The sequence below is a fragment of the Cervus elaphus genome, unplaced genomic scaffold (assembly GCF_910594005.1).
Source record: "Cervus elaphus unplaced genomic scaffold, mCerEla1.1, whole genome shotgun sequence".
NCBI classification, from domain to species: Eukaryota; Metazoa; Chordata; class Mammalia; order Artiodactyla; family Cervidae; genus Cervus; species Cervus elaphus.
In genome coordinates, this window is record NW_025316695.1 from 105,873 (window position 1) to 132,778 (window position 26,906).

The following is a 26,906-nucleotide window of genomic DNA, read 5'->3' on the forward strand; positions in this document are numbered from 1 at the left end:
CTGCAAGGTGCTGGAGCTCAGAGGGCCTCGTCAGAGGGAAGGGACCAGCAAGGGGCTGGATGCCCAAGACCTCTTTGGCCCAGCAGCCTCAGGGCAGCAGGGAGAGCAAGAGGCCCAGTGTGCCCCTAGGTCGGCTCTGCCCCTTCCCACACAGGCGGCCAGCCCAGCAGCTGCCTGACAGACTCTGGCTCCCCCGTGCTCTCTGCCGGTGAAGGGGGCAGGAACAGACGTGTGCATGTGGTTCTGCCTTGGCCTGGGAGTGTGGACCCCCTGCCTGGCCCCCAGGCTCAGGGGCAAGGGCCGGGGGAGAGCACCACCCCGAAGCGCTTTTCTCCCGGGCTCGGGAGCGTTGTGCGCGGCTGGCGGGAACAGCCGGCGAGAGTGCTTGCACAGCGGCCTTTGGAGGCAGCCGGGGAGGTCTTCCAGCGGGAGAGGGCCGGTTGTGCTCAGAGGCCCCACAGGCCAGGGGCAGGCCCCAGCAGGGCCCCTGCCCCTGGCCAGCCTTGCCCAGACCTTCCTGGCCTCCGGGGGTGCTGCCCCAGCAAGGGGCAGGCTGCGGGGACTGGGTCCAGACATGCCCGGGCGCCTCCCCAGGCTCATCCCCGCTGGTGCCTTTCCCCTGGGCCTAGGCCTCGCTTGAGGCCTCCTTGGAGAGGAGGTTGCTGGCAGGGGCTGTCTCCACACTGCAAGGTGCTGGAGCTCAGAGGGCCTCGTCAGAGGGAAGGGACCAGCAAGGGGCTGGATGCCCAAGACCTCTTTGGCCCAGCAGCCTCAGGGCAGCAGGGAGAGCAAGAGGCCCAGTGTGCCCCTAGGTCGGCTCTGCCCCTTCCCACACAGGCGGCCAGCCCAGCAGCTGCCTGACAGACTCTGGCTCCCCCGAGCTCTCTGCCGGTGCAGGGGGCAGGAACAGACGTGTGCATGTGGTTCTGCCTTGGCCTGGGAGTGTGGACCCCCTGCCTGGCCCCCAGGCTCAGGGGCAAGGGCCGGGAGAGAGCACCACCCCGAAGCGCTTTTCTCCCGGGCTTGGGAGCGTTGTGCGCGGCTGGCGGGAACAGCCGGCGAGAGTGCTTGCAAAGCGGCCTTTGGAGGCAGCCGGGGAGGTCTTCCAGCGGGAGAGGGCCGGTTGTGCTCAGAGGCCCCACAGGCCAGGGGCAGGACCCAGCAGGGCCCCTGCCCCTGGCCAGCCTTGCCCAGACCTTCCTGGCCTCCGGGGGTGCTGCCCCAGCAAGGGGCAGGCTGCGGGGACTGGGTCCAGACATGCCCGGGCGCCTCCCCAGGCTCATCCCCGCTGGTGCCTTTCCCCTGGGCCTAGGCCTCGCTTGAGGCCTCCTTGGAGAGGAGGTTGCTGGCAGGGGCTGTCTCCACACTGCAAGGTGCTGGAGCTCAGAGGGCCTCGTCAGAGGGAAGGGACCAGCAAGGGGCTGGATGCCCAAGACCTCTTTGGCCCAGCAGCCTCAGGGCAGCAGGGAGAGCAAGAGGCCCAGTGTGCCCCTAGGTCGGCTCTGCCCCTTCCCACACAGGCGGCCAGCCCAGCAGCTGCCTGACAGACTCTGGCTCCCCCGAGCTCTCTGCCGGTGCAGGGGGCAGGAACAGACGTGTGCATGTGGTTCTGCCTTGGCCTGGGAGTGTGGACCCCCTGCCTGGCCCCCAGGCTCAGGGGCAAGGGCCGGGAGAGAGCACCACCCCGAAGCGCTTTTCTCCCGGGCTTGGGAGCGTTGTGCGCGGCTGGCGGGAACAGCCGGCGAGAGTGCTTGCAAAGCGGCCTTTGGAGGCAGCCGGGGAGGTCTTCTAGCGGGAGAGGGCCGTTTGTGCTCAGAGGCCCCACAGGCCAGGGGCAGGACCCAGCAGGGCCCCTGCCCCTGGCCAGCCTTGCCCAGACCTTCCTGGCCTCCGGGGGTGCTGCCCCAGCAAGGGGCAGGCTGCGGGGACTGGGTCCAGACAAGCCCGGGCGCCTCCCCAGGCTCATCCCCGCTGGTGCCTTTCCCCTGGGCCTAGGCCTCGCTTGAGGCCTCCTTGGAGAGGAGGTTGCTGGCAGGGGCTGTCTCCACACTGCAAGGTGCTGGAGCTCAGAGGGCCTCGTCAGAGGGAAGGGACCAGCAAGGGGCTGGATGCCCAAGACCTCTTTGGCCCAGCAGCCTCAGGGCAGCAGGGAGAGCAAGAGGCCCAGTGTGCCCCTAGGTCGGCTCTGCCCCTTCCCACACAGGCGGCCAGCCCAGCAGCTGCCTGACAGACTCTGGCTCCCCCGAGCTCTCTGCCGGTGCAGGGGGCAGGAACAGACGTGTGCATGTGGTTCTGCCTTGGCCTGGGAGTGTGGACCCCCTGCCTGGCCCCCAGGCTCAGGGGCAAGGGCCGGGAGAGAGCACCACCCCGAAGCGCTTTTCTCCCGGGCTTGGGAGCGTTGTGCGCGGCCTGCGGGAACAGCCGGCGAGAGTGCTTGCAAAGCGGCCTTTGGAGGCAGCCGGGGAGGTCTTCCAGCGGGAGAGGGCCGGTTGTGCTCAGAGGCCCCACAGGCCAGGGGCAGGACCCAGCAGGGCCCCTGCCCCTGGCCAGCCTTGCCCAGACCTTCCTGGCTTCTGGGGGTGCTGCCCCAGCAAGGGGCAGGCTGCGGGGACTGGGTCCAGACATGCCCGGACGCCTCCCCAGGCTCAACCCCGCTGGTGCCTTTCCCCTGGGCCTAGGCCTCGCTTGAGGCCTCCTTGGAGAGGAGGTTGCTGGCAGGGGCTGTCTCCACACTGCAAGGTGCTGGAGCTCAGAGGGCCTCGTCAGAGGGAAGGGACCAGCAAGGGGCTGGATGCCCAAGACCTCTTTGGCCCAGCAGCCTCAGGGCAGCAGGGAGAGCAAGAGGCCCAGTGTGCCCCTAGGTCGGCTCTGCCCCTTCCCACACAGGCGGCCAGCCCAGCAGCTGCCTGACAGACTCTGGCTCCCCCGAGCTCTCTGCCGGTGCAGGGGGCAGGAACAGACGTGTGCATGTGGTTCTGCCTTGGCCTGGGAGTGTGGACCCCCTGCCTGGCCCCCAGGCTCAGGGGCAAGGGCCGGGAGAGAGCACCACCCCGAAGCGCTTTTCTCCCGGGCTTGGGAGCGTTGTGCGCGGCTGGCGGGAACAGCCGGCGAGAGTGCTTGCAAAGCGGCCTTTGGAGGCAGCCGGGGAGGTCTTCCAGCGGGAAAGGGCCGGTTGTGCTCAGAGGCCCCACAGGCCAGGGGCAGGACCCAGCAGGGCCCCTGCCCCTGGCCAGCCTTGCCCAGACCTTCCTGGCCTCCGGGGGTACTGCCCCAGCAAGGGGCAGGCTGCGGGGACTGGGTCCAGACATGCCCGGGCGCCTCCCCAGGCTCATCCCCGCTGGTGCCTTTCCCCTGGGCCTAGGCCTCGCTTGAGGCCTCCTTGGAGAGGAGGTTGCTGGCAGGGGCTGTCTCCACACTGCAAGGTGCTGGAGCTCAGAGGGCCTCGTCAGAGGGAAGGGACCAGCAAGGGGCTGGATGCCCAAGACCTCTTTGGCCCAGCAGCCTCAGGGCAGCAGGGAGAGCAAGAGGCCCAGTGTGCCCCTAGGTCGGCTCTGCCCCTTCCCACACAGGCGGCCAGCCCAGCAGCTGCGTGACAGACTCTGGCTCCCCCGAGCTATCTGCCGGTGCAGGGGGCAGGAACAGACGTGTGCATGTGGTTCTGCCTTGGCCTGGGAGTGTGGACCCCCTGCCTGGCCCCCAGGCTCAGGGGCAAGGGCCGGGAGAGAGCACCACCCCGAAGCGCTTTTCTCCCGGGCTCGGGAGCGTTGTGCGCGGCTGGCGGGAACAGCCGGCGAGAGTGCTTGCACAGCGGCCTTTGGAGGCAGCCGGGGAGGTCTTCCAGCGGGAGAGGGCCGGTTGTGCTCAGAGGCCCCACAGGCCAGGGGCAGGACCCAGCAGGGCCCCTGCCCCTGGCCAGCCTTGCCCAGACCTTCCTGGCCTCCGGGGGTGCTGCCCCAGCAAGGGGCAGGCTGCGGGGACTGGGTCCAGACATGCCCGGGCGCCTCCCCAGGCTCATCCCCGCTGGTGCCTTTCCCATGGGCCTAGGCCTCGCTTGAGGCCTCCTTGGAGAGGAGGTTGCTGGCAGGGGCTGTCTCCACACTGCAAGGTGCTGGAGCTCAGAGGGCCTCGTCAGAGGGAAGGGACCAGCAAGGGGCTGGATGCCCAAGACCTCTTTGGCCCAGCAGCCTCAGGGCAGCAGGGAGAGCAAGAGGCCCAGTGTGCCCCTAGGTCGGCTCTGCCCCTTCCCACACAGGCGGCCAGCCCAGCAGCTGCCTGACAGACTCTGGCTCCCCCGAGCTCTCTGCCGGTGCAGGGGGCAGGAACAGACGTGTGCATGTGGTTCTGCCTTGGCCTGGGAGTGTGGACCCCCTGCCTGGCCCCCAGGCTCAGGGGCAAGGGCCGGGAGAGAGCACCACCCCGAAGCGCTTTTCTCCCGGGCTTGGGAGCGTTGTGCGCGGCTGGCGGGAACAGCCGGCGAGAGTGCTTGCAAAGCGGCCTTTGGAGGCAGCCGGGGAGGTCTTCCAGCGGGAGAGGGCCGGTTGTGCTCAGAGGCCCCACAGGCCAGGGGCAGGACCCAGCAGGGCCCCTGCCCCTGGCCAGCCTTGCCCAGACCTTCCTGGCCTCCGGGGGTGCTGCCCCAGCAAGGGGCAGGCTGCGGGGACTGGGTCCAGACATGCCCGGGCGCCTCCCCAGGCTCATCCCCGCTGGTGCCTTTCCCCTGGGCCTAGGCCTCGCTTGAGGCCTCCTTGGAGAGGAGGTTGCTGGCAGGGGCTGTCTCCACACTGCAAGGTGCTGGAGCTCAGAGGGCCTCGTCAGAGGGAAGGGACCAGCAAGGGGCTGGATGCCCAAGACCTCTTTGGCCCAGCAGCCTCAGGGCAGCAGGGAGAGCAAGAGGCCCAGTGTGCCCCTAGGTCGGCTCTGCCCCTTCCCACACAGGCGGCCAGCCCAGCAGCTGCCTGACAGACTCTGGCTCCCCCGAGCTCTCTGCCGGTGCAGGGGGCAGGAACAGACGTGTGCATGTGGTTCTGCCTTGGCCTGGGAGTGTGGACCCCCTGCCTGGCCCCCAGGCTCAGGGGCAAGGGCCGGGAGAGAGCACCACCCCGAAGCGCTTTTCTCCCGGGCTTGGGAGCGTTGTGCGCGGCTGGCGGGAACAGCCGGCGAGAGTGCTTGCAAAGCGGCCTTTGGAGGCAGCCGGGGAGGTCTTCTAGCGGGAGAGGGCCGTTTGTGCTCAGAGGCCCCACAGGCCAGGGGCAGGACCCAGCAGGGCCCCTGCCCCTGGCCAGCCTTGCCCAGACCTTCCTGGCCTCCGGGGGTGCTGCCCCAGCAAGGGGCAGGCTGCGGGGACTGGGTCCAGACAAGCCCGGGCGCCTCCCCAGGCTCATCCCCGCTGGTGCCTTTCTCCTGGGCCTAGGCCTCGCTTGAGGCCTCCTTGGAGAGGAGGTTGCTGGCAGGGGCTGTCTCCACACTGCAAGGTGCTGGAGCTCAGAGGGCCTCGTCAGAGGGAAGGGACCAGCAAGGGGCTGGATGCCCAAGACCTCTTTGGCCCAGCAGCCTCAGGGCAGCAGGGAGAGCAAGAGGCCCAGTGTGCCCCTAGGTCGGCTCTGCCCCTTCCCACACAGGCGGCCAGCCCAGCAGCTGCCTGACAGACTCTGGCTCCCCCGAGCTCTCTGCCGGTGCAGGGGGCAGGAACAGACGTGTGCATGTGGTTCTGCCTTGGCCTGGGAGTGTGGACCCCCTGCCTGGCCCCCAGGCTCAGGGGCAAGGGCCGGGAGAGAGCACCACCCCGAAGCGCTTTTCTCCCGGGCTTGAGAGCGTTGTGCGCGGCCTGCGGGAACAGCCGGCGAGAGTGCTTGCAAAGCGGCCTTTGGAGGCAGCCGGGGAGGTCTTCCAGCGGGAGAGGGCCGGTTGTGCTCAGAGGCCCCACAGGCCAGGGGCAGGACCCAGCAGGGCCCCTGCCCCTGGCCAGCCTTGCCCAGACCTTCCTGGCCTCCGGGGGTGCTGCCCCAGCAAGGGGCAGGCTGCGGGGACTGGGTCCAGACATGCCCGGGCGCCTCCCCAGGCTCATCCCCGCTGGTGCCTTTCCCCTGGGCCTAGGCCTCGCTTGAGGCCTCCTTGGAGAGGAGGTTGCTGGCAGGGGCTGTCTCCACACTGCAAGGTGCTGGAGCTCAGAGGGCCTCGTCAGAGGGAAGGGACCAGCAAGGGGCTGGATGCCCAAGACCTCTTTGGCCCAGCAGCCTCAGGGCAGCAGGGAGAGCAAGAGGCCCAGTGTGCCCCTAGGTCGGCTCTGCCCCTTCCCACACAGGCGGCCAGCCCAGCAGCTGCCTGACAGACTCTGGCTCCCCCGAGCTCTCTGCCGGTGCAGGGGGCAGGAACAGACGTGTGCATGTGGTTCTGCCTTGGCCTGGGAGTGTGGACCCCCTGCCTGGCCCCCAGGCTCAGGGGCAAGGGCCGGGAGAGAGCACCACCCCGAAGCGCTTTTCTCCCGGGCTTGGGAGCGTTGTGCGCGGCCTGCGGGAACAGCCGGCGAGAGTGCTTGCAAAGCGGCCTTTGGAGGCAGCCGGGGAGGTCTTCCAGCGGGAGAGGGCCGGTTGTGCTCAGAGGCCCCACAGGCCAGGGGCAGGACCCAGCAGGGCCCCTGCCCCTGGCCAGCCTTGCCCAGACCTTCCTGGCTTCTGGGGGTGCTGCCCCAGCAAGGGGCAGGCTGCGGGGACTGGGTCCAGACATGCCCGGACGCCTCCCCAGGCTCATCCCCGCTGGTGCCTTTCCCCTGGGCCTAGGCCTCGCTTGAGGCCTCCTTGGAGAGGAGGTTGCTGGCAGGGGCTGTCTCCACACTGCAAGGTGCTGGAGCTCAGAGGGCCTCGTCAGAGGGAAGGGACCAGCAAGGGGCTGGATGCCCAAGACCTCTTTGGCCCAGCAGCCTCAGGGCAGCAGGGAGAGCAAGAGGCCCAGTGTGCCCCTAGGTCGGCTCTGCCCCTTCCCACACAGGCGGCCAGCCCAGCAGCTGCCTGACAGACTCTGGCTCCCCCGAGCTCTCTGCCGGTGCAGGGGGCAGGAACAGACGTGTGCATGTGGTTCTGCCTTGGCCTGGGAGTGTGGACCCCCTGCCTGGCCCCCAGGCTCAGGGGCAAGGGCCGGGAGAGAGCACCACCCCGAAGCGCTTTTCTCCCGGGCTTGGGAGCGTTGTGCGCGGCTGGCGGGAACAGCCGGCGAGAGTGCTTGCAAAGCGGCCTTTGGAGGCAGCCGGGGAGGTCTTCCAGCGGGAGAGGGCCGGTTGTGCTCAGAGGCCCCACAGGCCAGGGGCAGGACCCAGCAGGGCCCCTGCCCCTGGCCAGCCTTGCCCAGACCTTCCTGGCCTCCGGGGGTACTGCCCCAGCAAGGGGCAGGCTGCGGGGACTGGGTCCAGACATGCCCGGGCGCCTCCCCAGGCTCATCCCCGCTGGTGCCTTTCCCCTGGGCCTAGGCCTCGCTTGAGGCCTCCTTGGAGAGGAGGTTGCTGGCAGGGGCTGTCTCCACACTGCAAGGTGCTGGAGCTCAGAGGGCCTCGTCAGAGGGAAGGGACCAGCAAGGCGCTGGATGCCCAAGACCTCTTTGGCCCAGCAGCCTCAGGGCAGCAGGGAGAGCAAGAGGCCCAGTGTGCCCCTAGGTCGGCTCTGCCCCTTCCCACACAGGCGGCCAGCCCAGCAGCTGCCTGACAGACTCTGGCTCCCCCGAGCTCTCTGCCGGTGCAGTGGGCAGGAACAGACGTGTGCATGTGGTTCTGCCTTGGCCTGGGAGTGTGGACCCCCTGCCTGGCCCCAAGGCTCAGGGGCAAGGGCCGGGAGAGAGCACCACCCCGAAGCGCTTTTCTCCCGGGCTTGAGAGCGTTGTGCGCAGCCTGCGGGAACAGCCGGCGAGAGTGCTTGCAAAGCGGCCTTTGGAGGCAGCCGGGGAGGTCTTCCAGCGGGAGAGGGCCGGTTGTGCTCAGAGGCCCCACAGGCCAGGGGCAGGACCCAGCAGGGCCCCTGCCCCTGGCCAGCCTTGCCCAGACCTTCCTGGCCTCCGGGGGTGCTGCCCCAGCAAGGGGCAGGCTGCGGGGACTGGGTCCAGACATGCCCGGGCGCCTCCCCAGGCTCATCCCCGCTGGTGCCTTTCCCCTGGGCCTAGGCCTCGCTTGAGGCCTCCTTGGAGAGGAGGTTGCTGGCAGGGGCTGTCTCCACACTGCAAGGGGCTGGAGCTCAGAGGGCCTCGTCAGAGGGAAGGGACCAGCAAGGGGCTGGATGCCCAAGACCTCTTTGGCCCAGCAGCCTCAGGGCAGCAGGGAGAGCAAGAGGCCCAGTGTGCCCCTAGGTCGGCTCTGCCCCTTCCCACACAGGCGGCCAGCCCAGCAGCTGCCTGACAGACTCTGGCTCCCCCGAGCTCTCTGCCGGTGCAGGGGGCAGGAACAGACGTGTGCATGTGGTTCTGCCTTGGCCTGGGAGTGTGGACCCCCTGCCTGGCCCCCAGGCTCAGGGGCAAGGGCCGGGAGAGAGCACCACCCCGAAGCGCTTTTCTCCCGGGCTTGGGAGCGTTGTGCGCGGCCTGCGGGAACAGCCGGCGAGAGTGCTTGCAAAGCGGCCTTTGGAGGCAGCCGGGGAGGTCTTCCAGCGGGAGAGGGCCGGTTGTGCTCAGAGGCCCCACAGGCCAGGGGCAGGACCCAGCAGGGCCCCTGCCCCTGGCCAGCCTTGCCCAGACCTTCCTGGCCTCTGGGGGTGCTGCCCCAGCAAGGGGCAGGCTGCGGGGACTGGGTCCAGACATGCCCGGGCGCCTCCCCAGGCTCATCCCCGCTGGTGCCTTTCCCCTGGGCCTAGGCCTCGCTTGAGGCCTCCTTGGAGAGGAGGTTGCTGGCAGGGGCTGTCTCCACACTGCAAGGTGCTGGAGCTCAGAGGGCCTCGTCAGAGGGAAGGGACCAGCAAGGGGCTGGATGCCCAAGACCTCTTTGGCCCAGCAGCCTCAGGGCAGCAGGGAGAGCAAGAGGCCCAGTGTGCCCCTAGGTCGGCTCTGCCCCTTCCCACACAGGCGGCCAGCCCAGCAGCTGCCTGACAGACTCTGGCTCCCCCGAGCTCTCTGCCGGTGCAGGGGGCAGGAACAGACGTGTGCACGTCGTTCTGCCTTGGCCTCGGAGTGTGGACCCCCTGCCTGGCCCCCAGGCTCAGGAGCAAGGGCCGGGAGAGAGCACCACCCCGAAGCGCTTTTCTCCCGGGCTCGGGAGCATTGTGCGCGGCTGGCGGGAACAACCGGCGAGAGTGCTTGCAAAGCGGCCTTTGGAGGCAGCCGGGGAGGTCTTCCAGCGGGAGAGGGCCGGTTGTGCTCAGAGGCCCCACAGGCCAGGGGCAGGACCCAGCAGGGCCCCTGCCCCTGGCCAGCCTTGCCCAGACCTTCCTGGCCTCCGGGGGTGCTGCCCCAGCAAGGGGCAGGCTGCGGGGACTGGGTCCAGACATGCCCGGGCGCCTCCCCAGGCTCATCCCCGCTGGTGCCTTTCCCCTGGGCCTAGGCCTCGCTTGAGGCCTCCTTGGAGAGGAGGTTGCTGGCAGGGGCTGTCTCCACACTGCAAGGTGCTGGAGCTCAGAGGGCCTCGTCAGAGGGAAGGGACCAGCAAGGGGCTGGATGCCCAAGACCTCTTTGGCCCAGCAGCCTCAGGGCAGCAGGGAGAGCAAGAGGCCCAGTGTGCCCCTAGGTCGGCTCTGCCCCTTCCCACACAGGCGGCCAGCCCAGCAGCTGCCTGACAGACTCTGGCTCCCCCGAGCTCTCTGCCGGTGCAGGGGGCAGGAACAGACGTGTGCATGTGGTTCTGCCTTGGCCTGGGAGTGTGGACCCCCTGCCTGGCCCCCAGGCTCAGGGGCAAGGGCCGGGAGAGAGCACCACCCCGAAGCGCTTTTCTCCCGGGCTTGGGAGCGTTGTGCGCGGCTGGCGGGAACAGCCGGCGAGAGTGCTTGCAAAGCGGCCTTTGGAGGCAGCCGGGGAGGTCTTCCAGCGGGAGAGGGCCGGTTGTGCTCAGAGGCCCCACAGGCCAGGGGCAGGACCCAGCAGGGCCCCTGCCCCTGGCCAGCCTTACCCAGACCTTCCTGGCCTCCGGGGGTGCTGCCCCAGCAAGGGGCAGGCTGCGGGGACTGGGTCCAGACATGCCCGGGCGCCTCCCCAGGCTCATCCCCGCTGGTGCCTTTCCCCTGGGCCTAGGCCTCGCTTGAGGCCTCCTTGGAGAGGAGGTTGCTGGCAGGGGCTGTCTCCACACTGCAAGGTGCTGGAGCTCAGAGGGCCTCGTCAGAGGGAAGGGACCAGCAAGGGGCTGGATGCCCAAGACCTCTTTGGCCCAGCAGCCTCAGGGCAGCAGGGAGAGCAAGAGGCCCAGTGTGCCCCTAGGTCGGCTCTGCCCCTTCCCACACAGGCGGCCAGCCCAGCAGCTGCCTGACAGACTCTGGCTCCCCCGAGCTCTCTGCCGGTGCAGGGGGCAGGAACAGACGTGTGCACGTGGTTCTGCCTTGGCCTGGGAGTTTGGACCCCCTGCCTGGCCCCCAGGCTCAGGAGCAAGGGCCGGGAGAGAGCACCACCCCGAAGCGCTTTTCTCCCTGGCTCGGGAGCATTGTGCGCAGCTGGCGGGAACAACCGGCGAGAGTGCTTGCAAAGCGGCCTTTGGAGGCAGCCGGGGTGGTCTTCCATCGGGAGAGGGCCGGTTGTGCTCAGAGGCCCCACAGGCCAGGGGCAGGACCCAGCAGGGCCCCTGCCCCTGGCCAGCCTTGCCCAGACCTTCCTGGCCTCCGGGGGTACTGCCCCAGCAAGGGGCAGGCTGCGGGGACTGGGTCCAGACATGCCCGGGCGCCTCCCCAGGCTCATCCCCGCTGGTGCCTTTCCCCTGGGCCTAGGCCTCGCTTGAGGCCTCCTTGGAGAGGAGGTTGCTGCCAGGGGCTGTCTCCACACTGCAAGGGGCTGGAGCTCAGAGGGCCTCGTCAGAGGGAAGGGACCAGCAAGGGGCTGGATGCCCAAGACCTCTTTGGCCCAGCAGCCTCAGGGCAGCAGGGAGAGCAAGAGGCCCAGTGTGCCCCTAGGTCGGCTCTGCCCCTTCCCACACAGGCGGCCAGCCCAGCAGCTGCCTGACAGACTCTGGCTCCCCCGAGCTCTCTGCCGGTGCAGGGGGCAGGAACAGACGTGTGCATGTGGTTCTGCCTTGGCCTGGGAGTGTGGACCCCCTGCCTGGCCCCCAGGCTCAGGGGCAAGGGCCGGGAGAGAGCACCACCCCGAAGCGCTTTTCTCCCGGGCTTGGGAGCGTTGTGCGCGGCTGGCGGGAACAGCCGGCGAGAGTGCTTGCAAAGCGGCCTTTGGAGGCAGCCGGGGAGGTCTTCCAGCGGGAGAGGGCCGGTTGTGCTCAGAGGCCCCACAGGCCAGGGGCAGGACCCAGCAGGGCCCCTGCCCCTGGCCAGCCTTGCCCAGACCTTCCTGGCCTCCGGGGGTGCTGCCCCAGCAAGGGGCAGGCTGCGGGGACTGGGTCCAGACATGCCCGGGCGCCTCCCCAGGCTCATCCCCGCTGGTGCCTTTCCCCTGGGCCTAGGCCTCGCTTGAGGCCTCCTTGGAGAGGAGGTTGCTGGCAGGGGCTGTCTCCACACTGCAAGGTGCTGGAGCTCAGAGGGCCTCGTCAGAGGGAAGGGACCAGCAAGGGGCTGGATGCCCAAGACCTCTTTGGCCCAGCAGCCTCAGGGCAGCAGGGAGAGCAAGAGGCCCAGTGTGCCCCTAGGTCGGCTCTGCCCCTTCCCACACAGGCGGCCAGCCCAGCAGCTGCCTGACAGACTCTGGCTCCCCCGAGCTCTCTGCCGGTGCAGGGGGCAGGAACAGACGTGTGCATGTGGTTCTGCCTTGGCCTGGGAGTGTGGACCCCCTGCCTGGCCCCCAGGCTCAGGGGCAAGGGCCGGGAGAGAGCACCACCCCGAAGCGCTTTTCTCCCGGGCTTGGGAGCGTTGTGCGCGGCCTGCGGGAACAGCCGGCGAGAGTGCTTGCAAAGCGGCCTTTGGAGGCAGCCGGGGAGGTCTTCCAGCGGGAGAGGGCCGGTTGTGCTCAGAGGCCCCACAGGCCAGGGGCAGGACCCAGCAGGGCCCCTGCCCCTGGCCAGCCTTGCCCAGACCTTCCTGGCTTCTGGGGGTGCTGCCCCAGCAAGGGGCAGGCTGCGGGGACTGGGTCCAGACATGCCCGGACGCCTCCCCAGGCTCATCCCCGCTGGTGCCTTTCCCCTGGGCCTAGGCCTCGCTTGAGGCCTCCTTGGAGAGGAGGTTGCTGGCAGGGGCTGTCTCCACACTGCAAGGTGCTGGAGCTCAGAGGGCCTCGTCAGAGGGAAGGGACCAGCAAGGGGCTGGATGCCCAAGACCTCTTTGGCCCAGCAGCCTCAGGGCAGCAGGGAGAGCAAGAGGCCCAGTGTGCCCCTAGGTCGGCTCTGCCCCTTCCCACACAGGCGGCCAGCCCAGCAGCTGCCTGACAGACTCTGGCTCCCCCGAGCTCTCTGCCGGTGCAGGGGGCAGGAACAGACGTGTGCATGTGGTTCTGCCTTGGCCTGGGAGTGTGGACCCCCTGCCTGGCCCCCAGGCTCAGGGGCAAGGGCCGGGAGAGAGCACCACCCCGAAGCGCTTTTCTCCCGGGCTTGGGAGCGTTGTGCGCGGCTGGCGGGAACAGCCGGCGAGAGTGCTTGCAAAGCGGCCTTTGGAGGCAGCCGGGGAGGTCTTCCAGCGGGAGAGGGCCGGTTGTGCTCAGAGGCCCCACAGGCCAGGGGCAGGACCCAGCAGGGCCCCTGCCCCTGGCCAGCCTTGCCCAGACCTTCCTGGCCTCCGGGGGTACTGCCCCAGCAAGGGGCAGGCTGCGGGGACTGGGTCCAGACATGCCCGGGCGCCTCCCCAGGCTCATCCCCGCTGGTGCCTTTCCCCTGGGCCTAGGCCTCGCTTGAGGCCTCCTTGGAGAGGAGGTTGCTGGCAGGGGCTGTCTCCACACTGCAAGGTGCTGGAGCTCAGAGGGCCTCGTCAGAGGGAAGGGACCAGCAAGGTGCTGGATGCCCAAGACCTCTTTGGCCCAGCAGCCTCAGGGCAGCAGGGAGAGCAAGAGGCCCAGTGTGCCCCTAGGTCGGCTCTGCCCCTTCCCACACAGGCGGCCAGCCCAGCAGCTGCCTGACAGACTCTGGCTCCCCCGAGCTTTCTGCCGGTGCAGTGGGCAGGAACAGACGTGTGCATGTGGTTCTGCCTTGGCCTGGGAGTGTGGACCCCCTGCCTGGCCCCAAGGCTCAGGGGCAAGGGCCGGGAGAGAGCACCACCCCGAAGCGCTTTTCTCCCGGGCTTGAGAGCGTTGTGCGCAGCCTGCGGGAACAGCCGGCGAGAGTGCTTGCAAAGCGGCCTTTGGAGGCAGCCGGGGAGGTCTTCCAGCGGGAGAGGGCCGGTTGTGCTCAGAGGCCCCACAGGCCAGGGGCAGGACCCAGCAGGGCCCCTGCCCCTGGCCAGCCTTGCCCAGACCTTCCTGGCCTCCGGGGGTGCTGCCCCAGCAAGGGGCAGGCTGCGGGGACTGGGTCCAGACATGCCCGGGCGCCTCCCCAGGCTCATCCCCGCTGGTGCCTTTCCCATGGGCCTAGGCCTCGCTTGAGGCCTCCTTGGAGAGGAGGTTGCTGGCAGGGGCTGTCTCCACACTGCAAGGTGCTGGAGCTCAGAGGGCCTCGTCAGAGGGAAGGGACCAGCAAGGGGCTGGATGCCCAAGACCTCTTTGGCCCAGCAGCCTCAGGGCAGCAGGGAGAGCAAGAGGCCCAGTGTGCCCCTAGGTCGGCTCTGCCCCTTCCCACACAGGCGGCCAGCCCAGCAGCTGCCTGACAGACTCTGGCTCCCCCGAGCTCTCTGCCGGTGCAGGGGGCAGGAACAGACGTGTGCATGTGGTTCTGCCTTGGCCTGGGAGTGTGGACCCCCTGCCTGGCCCCCAGGCTCAGGGGCAAGGGCCGGGAGAGAGCACCACCCCGAAGCGCTTTTCTCCCGGGCTTGGGAGCGTTGTGCGCGGCTGGCGGGAACAGCCGGCGAGAGTGCTTGCAAAGCGGCCTTTGGAGGCAGCCGGGGAGGTCTTCCAGCGGGAGAGGGCCGGTTGTGCTCAGAGGCCCCACAGGCCAGGGGCAGGACCCAGCAGGGCCCCTGCCCCTGGCCAGCCTTGCCCAGACCTTCCTGGCCTCCGGGGGTGCTGCCCCAGCAAGGGGCAGGCTGCGGGGACTGGGTCCAGACATGCCTGGGCGCCTCCCCAGGCTCATCCCCGCTGGTGCCTTTCCCCTGGGCCTAGGCCTCGCTTGAGGCCTCCTTGGAGAGGAGGTTGCTGGCAGGGGCTGTCTCCACACTGCAAGGTGCTGGAGCTCAGAGGGCCTCGTCAGAGGGAAGGGACCAGCAAGGGGCTGGATGCCCAAGACCTCTTTGGCCCAGCAGCCTCAGGGCAGCAGGGAGAGCAAGAGGCCCAGTGTGCCCCTAGGTCGGCTCTGCCCCTTCCCACACAGGCGGCCAGCCCAGCAGCTGCCTGACAGACTCTGGCTCCCCCGAGCTCTCTGCCGGTGCAGGGGGCAGGAACAGACGTGTGCATGTGGTTCTGCCTTGGCCTGGGAGTGTGGACCCCCTGCCTGGCCCCCAGGCTCAGGGGCAAGGGCCGGGAGAGAGCACCACCCCGAAGCGCTTTTCTCCCGGGCTTGGGAGCGTTGTGCGCGGCTGGCGGGAACAGCCGGCGAGAGTGCTTGCAAAGCGGCCTTTGGAGGCAGCCGGGGAGGTCTTCTAGCGGGAGAGGGCCGTTTGTGCTCAGAGGCCCCACAGGCCAGGGGCAGGACCCAGCAGGGCCCCTGCCCCTGGCCAGCCTTGCCCAGACCTTCCTGGCCTCCGGGGGTGCTGCCCCAGCAAGGGGCAGGCTGCGGGTACTGGGTCCAGACATGCCCGGACGCCTCCCCAGGCTCATCCCCGCTGGTGCCTTTCCCCTGGGCCTAGGCCTCGCTTGAGGCCTCCTTGGAGAGGAGGTTGCTGGCAGGGGCTGTCTCCACACTGCAAGGTGCTGGAGCTCAGAGGGCCTCGTCAGAGGGAAGGGACCAGCAAGGGGCTGGATGCCCAAGACCTCTTTGGCCCAGCAGCCTCAGGGCAGCAGGGAGAGCAAGAGGCCCAGTGTGCCCCTAGGTCGGCTCTGCCCCTTCCCACACAGGCGGCCAGCCCAGCAGCTGCCTGACAGACTCTGGCTCCCCCGAGCTCTCTGCCGGTGCAGGGGGCAGGAACAGACGTGTGCATGTGGTTCTGCCTTGGCCTGGGAGTGTGGACCCCCTGCCTGGCCCCCAGGCTCAGGGGCAAGGGCCGGGAGAGAGCACCACCCCGAAGCGCTTTTCTCCCGGGCTTGGGAGCGTTGTGCGCGGCTGGCGGGAACAGCCGGCGAGAGTGCTTGCAAAGCGGCCTTTGGAGGCAGCCGGGGAGGTCTTCCAGCGGGAGAGGGCCGGTTGTGCTCAGAGGCCCCACAGGCCAGGGGCAGGACCCAGCAGGGCCCCTGCCCCTGGCCAGCCTTGCCCAGACCTTCCTGGCCTCCGGGGGTACTGCCCCAGCAAGGGGCAGGCTGCGGGGACTGGGTCCAGACATGCCCGGGCGCCTCCCCAGGCTCATCCCCGCTGGTGCCTTTCCCCTGGGCCTAGGCCTCGCTTGAGGCCTCCTTGGAGAGGAGGTTGCTGGCAGGGGCTGTCTCCACACTGCAAGGTGCTGGAGCTCAGAGGGCCTCCTCAGAGGGAAGGGACCAGCAAGGCGCTGGATGCCCAAGACCTCTTTGGCCCAGCAGCCTCAGGGCAGCAGGGAGAGCAAGAGGCCCAGTGTGCCCCTAGGTCGGCTCTGCCCCTTCCCACACAGGCGGCCAGCCCAGCAGCTGCCTGACAGACTCTGGCTCCCCCGAGCTCTCTGCCGGTGCAGTGGGCAGGAACAGACGTGTGCATGTGGTTCTGCCTTGGCCTGGGAGTGTGGACCCCCTGCCTGGCCCCAAGGCTCAGGGGCAAGGGCCGGGAGAGAGCACCACCCCGAAGCGCTTTTCTCCCGGGCTTGAGAGCGTTGTGCGCAGCCTGCGGGAACAGCCGGCGAGAGTGCTTGCAAAGCGGCCTTTGGAGGCAGCCGGGGAGGTCTTCCAGCGGGAGAGGGCCGGTTGTGCTCAGAGGCCCCACAGGCCAGGGGCAGGACCCAGCAGGGCCCCTGCCCCTGGCCAGCCTTGCCCAGACCTTCCTGGCCTCCGGGGGTGCTGCCCCAGCAAGGGGCAGGCTGCGGGGACTGGGTCCAGACATGCCCGGGCGCCTCCCCAGGCTCATCCCCGCTGGTGCCTTTCCCCTGGGCCTAGGCCTCGCTTGAGGCCTCCTTGGAGAGGAGGTTGCTGGCAGGGGCTGTCTCCACACTGCAAGGGGCTGGAGCTCAGAGGGCCTCGTCAGAGGGAAGGGACCAGCAAGGGGCTGGATGCCCAAGACCTCTTTGGCCCAGCAGCCTCAGGGCAGCAGGGAGAGCAAGAGGCCCAGTGTGCCCCTAGGTCGGCTCTGCCCCTTCCCACACAGGCGGCCAGCCCAGCAGCTGCCTGACAGACTCTGGCTCCCCCGAGCTCTCTGCCGGTGCAGGGGGCAGGAACAGACGTGTGCATGTGGTTCTGCCTTGGCCTGGGAGTGTGGACCCCCTGCCTGGCCCCCAGGCTCAGGAGCAAGGGCCGGGAGAGAGCACCACCCCGAAGCGCTTTTCTCCCGGGCTCGGGAGCATTGTGCGCGGCTGGCGGGAACAACCGGCGAGAGTGCTTGCAAAGCGGCCTTTGGAGGCAGCCGGGGTGGTCTTCCATCGGGAGAGGGCCGGTTGTGCTCAGAGGCCCCACAGGCCATGGGCAGGACCCAGCAGGGCCCCTGCCCCTGGCCAGCCTTGCCCAGACCTTCCTGGCCTCCGGGGGTACTGCCCCAGCAAGGGGCAGGCTGCGGGGACTGGGTCCAGACATGCCCAGGCGCCTCCCCAGGCTCATCCCCGCTGGTGCCTTTCCCCTGGGCCTAGGCCTCGCTTGAGGCCTCCTTGGAGAGGAGGTTGCTGGCAGGGGCTGTCTCCACACTGCAAGGTGCTGGAGCTCAGAGGGCCTCGTCAGAGGGAAGGGACCAGCAAGGGGCTGGATGCCCAAGACCTCTTTGGCCCAGCAGCCTCAGGGCAGCAGGGAGAGCAAGAGGCCCAGTGTGCCCCTAGGTCGGCTCTGCCCCTTCCCACACAGGCGGCCAGCCCAGCAGCTGCCTGACAGACTCTGGCTCCCCCGAGCTCTCTGCCGGTGCAGGGGGCAGGAACAGACGTGTGCATGTGGTTCTGCCTTGGCCTGGGAGTGTGGACCCAGCGCCTGGCCCCCAGGCTCAGGGGCAAGGGCCGGGAGAGAGCACCACCCCGAAGCGCTTTTCTCCCGGGCTTGGGAGCGTTGTGCGCGGCTGGCGGGAACAACAGGCGAGAGTGCTTGCAAAGCGGCCTTTGGAGGCAGCCGGGGTGGTCTTCCATCGGGAGAGGGCCGGTTGTGCTCAGAGGCCCCACAGGCCAGGGGCAGGACCCAGCAGGGCCCCTGCCCCTGGCCAGCCTTGCCCAGACCTTCCTGGCCTCCGGGGGGTACTGCCCCAGCAAGGGGCAGGCTGCGGGGACTGGGTCCAGACATGCCCGGGCCGGCGCCCCAGGCTCATCCCCGCTGGTGCCTTTCCCCTGGGCCTAGGCCTCGCTTGAGGCCTCCTTGGAGAGGAGGTTGCTGCCAGGGGCTGTCTCCACACTGCAAGGGGCTGGAGCTCAGAGGGCCTCGTCAGAGGGAAGGGACCAGCAAGGGGCTGGATGCCCAAGACCTCTTTGGCCCAGCAGCCTCAGGGCAGCAGGGAGAGCAAGAGGCCCAGTGTGCCCCTAGGTCGGCTCTGCCCCTTCCCACACAGGCGGCCAGCCCAGCAGCTGCCTGACAGACTCTGGCTCCCCCGAGCTCTCTGCCGGTGCAGGGGGCAGGAACAGACGTGTGCATGTGGTTCTGCCTTGGCCTGGGAGTGTGGACCCCCTGCCTGGCCCCCAGGCTCAGGGGCAAGGGCCGGGAGAGAGCACCACCCCGAAGCGCTTTTCTCCCGGGCTTGGGAGCATTGTGCGCGGCTGGCGGGAACAGCCGGCGAGAGTGCTTGCAAAGCGGCCTTTGGAGGCAGCCGGGGAGGTCTTCCAGCGGGAGAGGGCCGGTTGTGCTCAGAGGCCCCACAGGCCAGGGGCAGGACCCAGCAGGGCCCCTGCCCCTGGCCAGCCTTGCCCAGACCTTCCTGGCCTCCGGGGGTACTGCCCCAGCAAGGGGCAGGCTGCGGGGACTGGGTCCAGACATGCCCGGGCGCCTCCCCAGGCTCATCCCCGCTGGTGCCTTTCCCCTGGGCCTAGGCCTCGCTTGAGGCCTCCTTGGAGAGGAGGTTGCTGGCAGGGGCTGTCTCCACACTGCAAGGTGCTGGAGCTCAGAGGGCCTCGTCAGAGGGAAGGGACCAGCAAGGCGCTGGATGCCCAAGACCTCTTTGGCCCAGCAGCCTCAGGGCAGCAGGGAGAGCAAGAGGCCCAGTGTGCCCCTAGGTCGGCTCTGCCCCTTCCCACACAGGCGGCCAGCCCAGCAGCTGCCTGACAGACTCTGGCTCCCCCGAGCTCTCTGCCGGTGCAGTGGGCAGGAACAGACGTGTGCATGTGGTTCTGCCTTGGCCTGGGAGTGTGGACCCCCTGCCTGGCCCCAAGGCTCAGGGGCAAGGGCCGGGAGAGAGCACCACCCCGAAGCGCTTTTCTCCCGGGCTTGAGAGCGTTGTGCGCAGCCTGCGGGAACAGCCGGCGAGAGTGCTTGCAAAGCGGCCTTTGGAGGCAGCCGGGGAGGTCTTCCAGCGGGAGAGGGCCGGTTGTGCTCAGAGGCCCCACAGGCCAGGGGCAGGACCCAGCAGGGCCCCTGCCCCTGGCCAGCCTTGCCCAGACCTTCCTGGCCTCCGGGGGTGCTGCCCCAGCAAGGGGCAGGCTGCGGGGACTGGGTCCAGACATGCCCGGGCGCCTCCCCAGGCTCATCCCCGCTGGTGCCTTTCCCCTGGGCCTAGGCCTCGCTTGAGGCCTCCTTGGAGAGGAGGTTGCTGGCAGGGGCTGTCTCCACACTGCAAGGGGCTGGAGCTCAGAGGGCCTCGTCAGAGGGAAGGGACCAGCAAGGGGCTGGATGCCCAAGACCTCTTTGGCCCAGCAGCCTCAGGGCAGCAGGGAGAGCAAGAGGCCCAGTGTGCCCCTAGGTCGGCTCTGCCCCTTCCCACACAGGCGGCCAGCCCAGCAGCTGCCTGACAGACTCTGGCTCCCCCGAGCTCTCTGCCGGTGCAGGGGGCAGGAACAGACGTGTGCATGTGGTTCTGCCTTGGCCTGGGAGTGTGGACCCCCTGCCTGGCCCCCAGGCTCAGGGGCAAGGGCCGGGAGAGAGCATCACCCCGAAGCGCTTTTCTCCCGGGCTTGGGAGCGTTGTGCGCCGCCTGCGGGAACAGCCGGCGAGAGTGCTTGCAAAGCGGCCTTTGGAGGCAGCCGGGGAGGTCTTCCAGCGGGAGAGGGCCGGTTGTGCTCAGAGGCCCCACAGGCCAGGGGCAGGACCCAGCAGGGCCCCTGCCCCTGGCCAGCCTTGCCCAGACCTTCCTGGCCTCTGGGGGTGCTGCCCCAGCAAGGGGCAGGCTGCGGGGACTGGGTCCAGACATGCCCGGGCGCCTCCCCAGGCTCATCCCCGCTGGTGCCTTTCCCCTGGGCCTAGGCCTCGCTTGAGGCCTCCTTGGAGAGGAGGTTGCTGGCAGGGGCTGTCTCCACACTGCAAGGTGCTGGAGCTCAGAGGGCCTCGTCAGAGGGAAGGGACCAGCAAGGGGCTGGATGCCCAAGACCTCTTTGGCCCAGCAGCCTCAGGGCAGCAGGGAGAGCAAGAGGCCCAGTGTGCCCCTAGGTCGGCTCTGCCCCTTCCCACACAGGCGGCCAGCCCAGCAGCTGCCTGACAGACTCTGGCTCCCCCGAGCTCTCTGCCGGTGCAGGGGGCAGGAACAGACGTGTGCACGTGGTTCTGCCTTGGCCTGGGAGTGTGGACCCCCTGCCTGGCCCCCAGGCTCAGGAGCAAGGGCCGGGAGAGAGCACCACCCCGAAGCGCTTTTCTCCCGGGCTCGGGAGCATTGTGCGCGGCTGGCGGGAACAACCGGCGAGAGTGCTTGCAAAGCGGCCTTTGGAGGCAGCCGGGGTGGTCTTCCATCGGGAGAGGGCCGGTTGTGCTCAGAGGCCCCACAGGCCATGGGCAGGACCCAGCAGGGCCCCTGCCCCTGGCCAGCCTTGCCCAGACCTTCCTGGCCTCCGGGGGTACTGCCCCAGCAAGGGGCAGGCTGCGGGGACTGGGTCCAGACATGCCCAGGCGCCTCCCCAGGCTCATCCCCGCTGGTGCCTTTCCCCTGGGCCTAGGCCTCGCTTGAGGCCTCCTTGGAGAGGAGGTTGCTGGCAGGGGCTGTCTCCACACTGCAAGGTGCTGGAGCTCAGAGGGCCTCGTCAGAGGGAAGGGACCAGCAAGGGGCTGGATGCCCAAGACCTCTTTGGCCCAGCAGCCTCAGGGCAGCAGGGAGAGCAAGAGGCCCAGTGTGCCCCTAGGTCGGCTCTGCCCCTTCCCACACAGGCGGCCAGCCCAGCAGCTGCCTGACAGACTCTGGCTCCCCCGAGCTCTCTGCCGGTGCAGGGGGCAGGAACAGACGTGTGCATGTGGTTCTGCCTTGGCCTGGGAGTGTGGACCCAGCGCCTGGCCCCCAGGCTCAGGGGCAAGGGCCGGGAGAGAGCACCACCCCGAAGCGCTTTTCTCCCGGGCTTGGGAGCGTTGTGCGCGGCTGGCGGGAACAACAGGCGAGAGTGCTTGCAAAGCGGCCTTTGGAGGCAGCCGGGGTGGTCTTCCATCGGGAGAGGGCCGGTTGTGCTCAGAGGCCCCACAGGCCAGGGGCAGGACCCAGCAGGGCCCCTGCCCCTGGCCAGCCTTGCCCAGACCTTCCTGGCCTCCGGGGGTACTGCCCCAGCAAGGGGCAGGCTGCGGGGACTGGGTCCAGACATGCCCGGGCGCCTCCCCAGGCTCATCCCCGCTGGTGCCTTTCCCCTGGGCCTAGGCCTCGCTTGAGGCCTCCTTGGAGAGGAGGTTGCTGCCAGGGGCTGTCTCCACACTGCAAGGGGCTGGAGCTCAGAGGGCCTCGTCAGAGGGAAGGGACCAGCAAGGGGCTGGATGCCCAAGACCTCTTTGGCCCAGCAGCCTCAGGGCAGCAGGGAGAGCAAGAGGCCCAGTGTGCCCCTAGGTCGGCTCTGCCCCTTCCCACACAGGCGGCCAGCCCAGCAGCTGCCTGACAGACTCTGGCTCCCCCGAGCTCTCTGCCGGTGCAGGGGGCAGGAACAGACGTGTGCATGTGGTTCTGCCTTGGCCTGGGAGTGTGGACCCCCTGCCTGGCCCCCAGGCTCAGGGGCAAGGGCCGGGAGAGAGCACCACCCCGAAGCGCTTTTCTCCCGGGCTTGGGAGCGTTGTGCGCGGCTGGCGGGAACAGCCGGCGAGAGTGCTTGCAAAGCGGCCTTTGGAGGCAGCCGGGGAGGTCTTCCAGCGGGAGAGGGCCGGTTGTGCTCAGAGGCCCCACAGGCCAGGGGCAGGACCCAGCAGGGCCCCTGCCCCTGGCCAGCCTTGCCCAGACCTTCCTGGCCTCCGGGGGTGCTGCCCCAGCAAGGGGCAGGCTGCGGGGACTGGGTCCAGACATGCCCGGGCGCCTCCCCAGGCTCATCCCCGCTGGTGCCTTTCCCCTGGGCCTAGGCCTCGCTTGAGGCCTCCTTGGAGAGGAGGTTGCTGGCAGGGGCTGTCTCCACACTGCAAGGTGCTGGAGCTCAGAGGGCCTCGTCAGAGGGAAGGGACCAGCAAGGGGCTGGATGCCCAAGACCTCTTTGGCCCAGCAGCCTCAGGGCAGCAGGGAGAGCAAGAGGCCCAGTGTGCCCCTAGGTCGGCTCTGCCCCTTCCCACACAGGCGGCCAGCCCAGCAGCTGCCTGACAGACTCTGGCTCCCCCGAGCTCTCTGCCGGTGCAGGGGGCAGGAACAGACGTGTGCATGTGGTTCTGCCTTGGCCTGGGAGTGTGGACCCCCTGCCTGGCCCCCAGGCTCAGGGGCAAGGGCCGGGAGAGAGCACCACCCCGAAGCGCTTTTCTCCCGGGCTTGGGAGCGTTGTGCGCGGCTGGCGGGAACAGCCGGCGAGAGTGCTTGCAAAGCGGCCTTTGGAGGCAGCCGGGGAGGACTTCCAGCGGGAGAGGGCCGGTTGTGCTCAGAGGCCCCACAGGCCAGGGGCAGGTCCCGGCAGGGCCCCTGCCCCTGGCCAGCCTTGCCCAGACCTTCCTGGCCTCCGGGGGTACTGCCCCAGCAAGGGGCAGGCTGCGGGGACTGGGTCCAGACATGCCCGGGCGCCTCCCCAGCCTCATCCCCGCTGGTGCCTTTCCCCTGGGCCTAGGCCTCGCTTGAGGCCTCCTTGGAGAGGAGGTTGCTGGCAGGGGCTGTCTCCACACTGCAAGGTGCTGGAGCTCAGAGGGCCTCGTCAGAGGGAAGGGACCAGCAAGGGGCTGGATGCCCAAGACCTCTTTGGCCCAGCAGCCTCAGGGCAGCAGGGAGAGCAAGAGGCCCAGTGTGCCCCTAGGTCGGCTCTGCCCCTTCCCACACAGGCGGCCAGCCCAGCAGCTGCCTGACAGACTCTGGCTCCCCCGAGCTCTCTGCCGGTGCAGGGGGCAGGAACAGACGTGTGCATGTGGTTCTGCCTTGGCCTGGGAGTGTGGACCCCCTGCCTGGCCCCCAGGCTCAGGGGCAAGGGCCGGGAGAGAGCACCACCCCGAAGCGCTTTTTTCCCGGGCTTGGGAGCATTGGGCACGGCTGGCGGGAACAGCCGGCGAGAGTGCTTGCAAAGCGGCCTTTGGAGGCAGCCGGGGAGGTCTTCCAGCGGGAGAGGGCCGGTTGTGCTCAGAGGCCCCACAGGCCAGGGACAGGACCCAGCAGGGCCCCTGCCCCTGGCCAGCCTTGCCCAGACCTTCCTGGCCTCCGGGGGTGCTGCCCCAGCAAGGGGCAGGCTGCGGGGACTGGGTCCAGACATGCCCGGGCGCCTCCCCAGGCTCATCCCCGCTGGTGCCTTACCCCTGGGCCTAGGCCTCGCTTGAGGCCTCCTTGGAGAGGAGGTTGCTGGCAGGGGCTGTCTCCACACTGCAAGGTGCTGGAGCTCAGAGGGCCTCGTCAGAGGGAAGGGACCAGCAAGGGGCTGGATGCCCAAGACCTCTTTGGCCCAGCAGCCTCAGGGCAGCAGGGAGAGCAAGAGGCCCAGTGTGCCCCTAGGTCGGCTCTGCCCCTTCCCACACAGGCGGCCAGCCCAGCAGCTGCCTGACAGACTCTGGCTCCTCCGAGCTCTCTGCCGGTGCAGGGGCCAGGAACAGACGTGTGCATGTGGTTCTGCCTTGGCCTGGGAGTGTGGACCCCCTGCCTGGCCCCCAGGCTCAGGGGCAAGGGCCGGGAGAGAGCATCACCCCGAAGCGCTTTTCTCCCGGGCTTGGGAGCGTTGTGCGCGGCTGGCGGGAACAGCCGGCGAGAGTGCTTGCAAAGCGGCCTTTGGAGGCAGCCGGGGAGGTCTTCCAGCGGGAGAGGGCCGGTTGTGCTCAGAGGCCCCACAGGCCAGGGGCAGGACCAAGCAGGGCCCCTGCCCCTGGCCAGCCTTGCCCAGACCTTCCTGGCCTCCGGGGGTACTGCCCCAGCAAGGGGCAGGCTGCGGGGACTGGGTCCAGACATGCCCGGGCGCCTCCCCAGGCTCATCCCCGCTGGTGCCTTTCCCCTGGGCCTAGGCCTCGCTTGAGGCCTCCTTGGAGAGGAGGTTGCTGGCAGGGGCTGTCTCCACACTGCAAGGTGCTGGAGCTCAGAGGGCCTCGTCAGAGGGAAGGGACCAGCAAGGGGCTGGATGCCCAAGACCTCTTTGGCCCAGCAGCCTCAGGGCAGCAGGGAGAGCAAGAGGCCCAGTGTGCCCCTAGGTCGGCTCTGCCCCTTCCCACACAGGCGGCCAGCCCAGCAGCTGCCTGACAGACTCTGGCTCCCCCGAGCTCTCTGCCGGTGCAGGGGGCAGGAACAGACGTGTGCATGTGGTTCTGCCTTGGCCTGGGAGTGTGGACCCCCTGCCTGGCCCCCAGGCTCAGGGGCAAGGGCCGGGAGAGAGCACCACCCCGAAGCGCTTTTCTCCCGGGCTTGGGAGCGTTGTGCGCGGCTGGCGGGAACAGCCGGCGAGAGTGCTTGCAAAGCGGCCTTTGGAGGCAGCCGGGGAGGTCTTCCAGCGGGAGAGGGCCGGTTGTGCTCAGAGGGCCCACAGGCCAGGGGCAGGACCCAGCAGGGCCCCTGCCCCTGGCCAGCCTTGCCCAGACCTTCCTGGCCTCCGGGGGTGCTGCCCCAGAAAGGGGCAGGCTGCGGGGACTGGGTCCAGACATGCCCGGGCGCCTCCCCAGGCTCATCCCCGCTGGTGCCTTTCCCCTGGGCCTAGGCCTCGCTTGAGGCCTCCTTGGAGAGGAGGTTGCTGGCAGGGGCTGTCTCCACACTGCAAGGTGCTGGAGCTCAGAGGGCCTCGTCAGAGGGAAGGGACCAGCAAGGGGCTGGATGCCCAAGACCTCTTTGGCCCAGCAGCCTCAGGGCAGCAGGGAGAGCAAGAGGCCCAGTGTGCCCCTAGGTCGGCTCTGCCCCTTCCCACACAGGCGGCCAGCCCAGCAGCTGCCTGACAGACTCTGGCTCCCCCGAGCTCTCTGCCGGTGCAGGGGGCAGGAACAGACGTGTGCATGTGGTTCTGCCTTGGCCTGGGAGTGTGGACCCCCTGCCTGGCCCCCAGGCTCAGGGGCAAGGGCCGGGAGAGAGCACCACCCCGAAGCGCTTTTCTCCCGGGCTTGGGAGCGTTGTGCGCGGCTGGCGGGAACAGCCGGCGAGAGTGCTTGCAAAGCGGCCTTTGGAGGCAGCCGGGGAGGTCTTCCAGCGGGAGAGGGCCGGTTGTGCTCAGAGGCCCCACAGGCCAGGGGCAGGTCCCAGCAGGGCCCCTGCCCCTGGCCAGCCTTGCCCAGACCTTCCTGGCCTCCGGGGGTACTGCCCCAGCAAGGGGCAGGCTGCGGGGACTGGGTCCAGACATGCCCGGGCGCCTCCCCAGGCTCATCCCCGCTGGTGCCTTTCCCCTGGGCCTAGGCCTCGCTTGAGGCCTCCTTGGAGAGGAGGTTGCTGGCAGGGGCTGTCTCCACACTGCAAGGTGCTGGAGCTCAGAGGGCCTCGTCAGAGGGAAGGGACCAGCAAGGGGCTGGATGCCCAAGACCTCTTTGGCCCAGCAGCCTCAGGGCAGCAGGGAGAGCAAGAGGCCCAGTGTGCCCCTAGGTCGGCTCTGCCCCTTCCCACACAGGCGGCCAGCCCAGCAGCTGCCTGACAGACTCTGGCTCCCCCGAGCTCTCTGCCGGTGCAGGGGGCAGGAACAGACGTGTGCATGTGGTTCTGCCTTGGCCTGGGAGTGTGGACCCCCTGCCTGGCCCCCAGGCTCAGGGGCAAGGGCCGGGAGAGAGCACCACCCCGAAGCGCTTTTCTCCCGGGCTTGGGAGCATTGGGCACGGCTGACGGGAACAGCCGGCGAGAGTGCTTGCAAAGCGGCCTTTGGAGGCAGCCGGGGAGGTCTTCCAGCGGGAGAGGGCCGGTTGTGCTCAGAGGCCCCACAGGCCAGGGACAGGACCCAGCAGGGCCCCTGCCCCTGGCCAGCCTTGCCCAGACCTTCCTGGCCTCCGGGGGTGCTGCCCCAGCAAGGGGCAGGCTGCGGGGACTGGGTCCAGACATGCCCGGGCGCCTCCCCAGGCTCATCCCCGCTGGTGCCTTACCCCTGGGCCTAGGCCTCGCTTGAGGCCTCCTTGGAGAGGAGGTTGCTGGCAGGGGCTGTCTCCACACTGCAAGGTGCTGGAGCTCAGAGGGCCTCGTCAGAGGGAAGGGACCAGCAAGGGGCTGGATGCCCAAGACCTCTTTGGCCCAGCAGCCTCAGGGCAGCAGGGAGAGCAAGAGGCCCAGTGTGCCCCTAGGTCGGCTCTGCCCCTTCCCACACAGGCGGCCAGCCCAGCAGCTGCCTGACAGACTCTGGCTCCTCCGAGCTCTCTGCCGGTGCAGGGGCCAGGAACAGACGTGTGCATGTCGTTCTGCCTTGGCCTGGGAGTGTGGACCCCCTGCCTGGCCCCCAGGCTCAGGGGCAAGGGCCGGGAGAGAGCATCACCCCGAAGCGCTTTTCTCCCGGGCTTGGGAGCGTTGTGCGCGGCTGGCGGGAACAGCCGGCGAGAGTGCTTGCAAAGCGGCCTTTGGAGGCAGCCGGGGAGGTCTTCCAGCGGGAGAGGGCCGGTTGTGCTCAGAGGCCCCACAGGCCAGGGGCAGGACCCAGCAGGGCCCCTGCCCCTGGCCAGCCTTGCCCAGACCTTCCTGGCCTCCGGGGGTACTGCCCCAGCAAGGGGCAGGCTGCGGGGACTGGGTCCAGACATGCCCGGGCGCCTCCCCAGGCTCATCCCCGCTGGTGCCTTTCCCCTGGGCCTAGGCCTCGCTTGAGGCCTCCTTGGAGAGGAGGTTGCTGGCAGGGGCTGTCTCCACACTGCAAGGTGCTGGAGCTCAGAGGGCCTCGTCAGAGGGAAGGGACCAGCAAGGGGCTGGATGCCCAAGACCTCTTTGGCCCAGCAGCCTCAGGGCAGCAGGGAGAGCAAGAGGCCCAGTGTGCCCCTAGGTCGGCTCTGCCCCTTCCCACACAGGCGGCCAGCCCAGCAGCTGCCTGACAGACTCTGGCTCCCCCGAGCTCTCTGCCGGTGCAGGGGGCAGGAACAGACGTGTGCATGTGGTTCTGCCTTGGCCTGGGAGTGTGGAC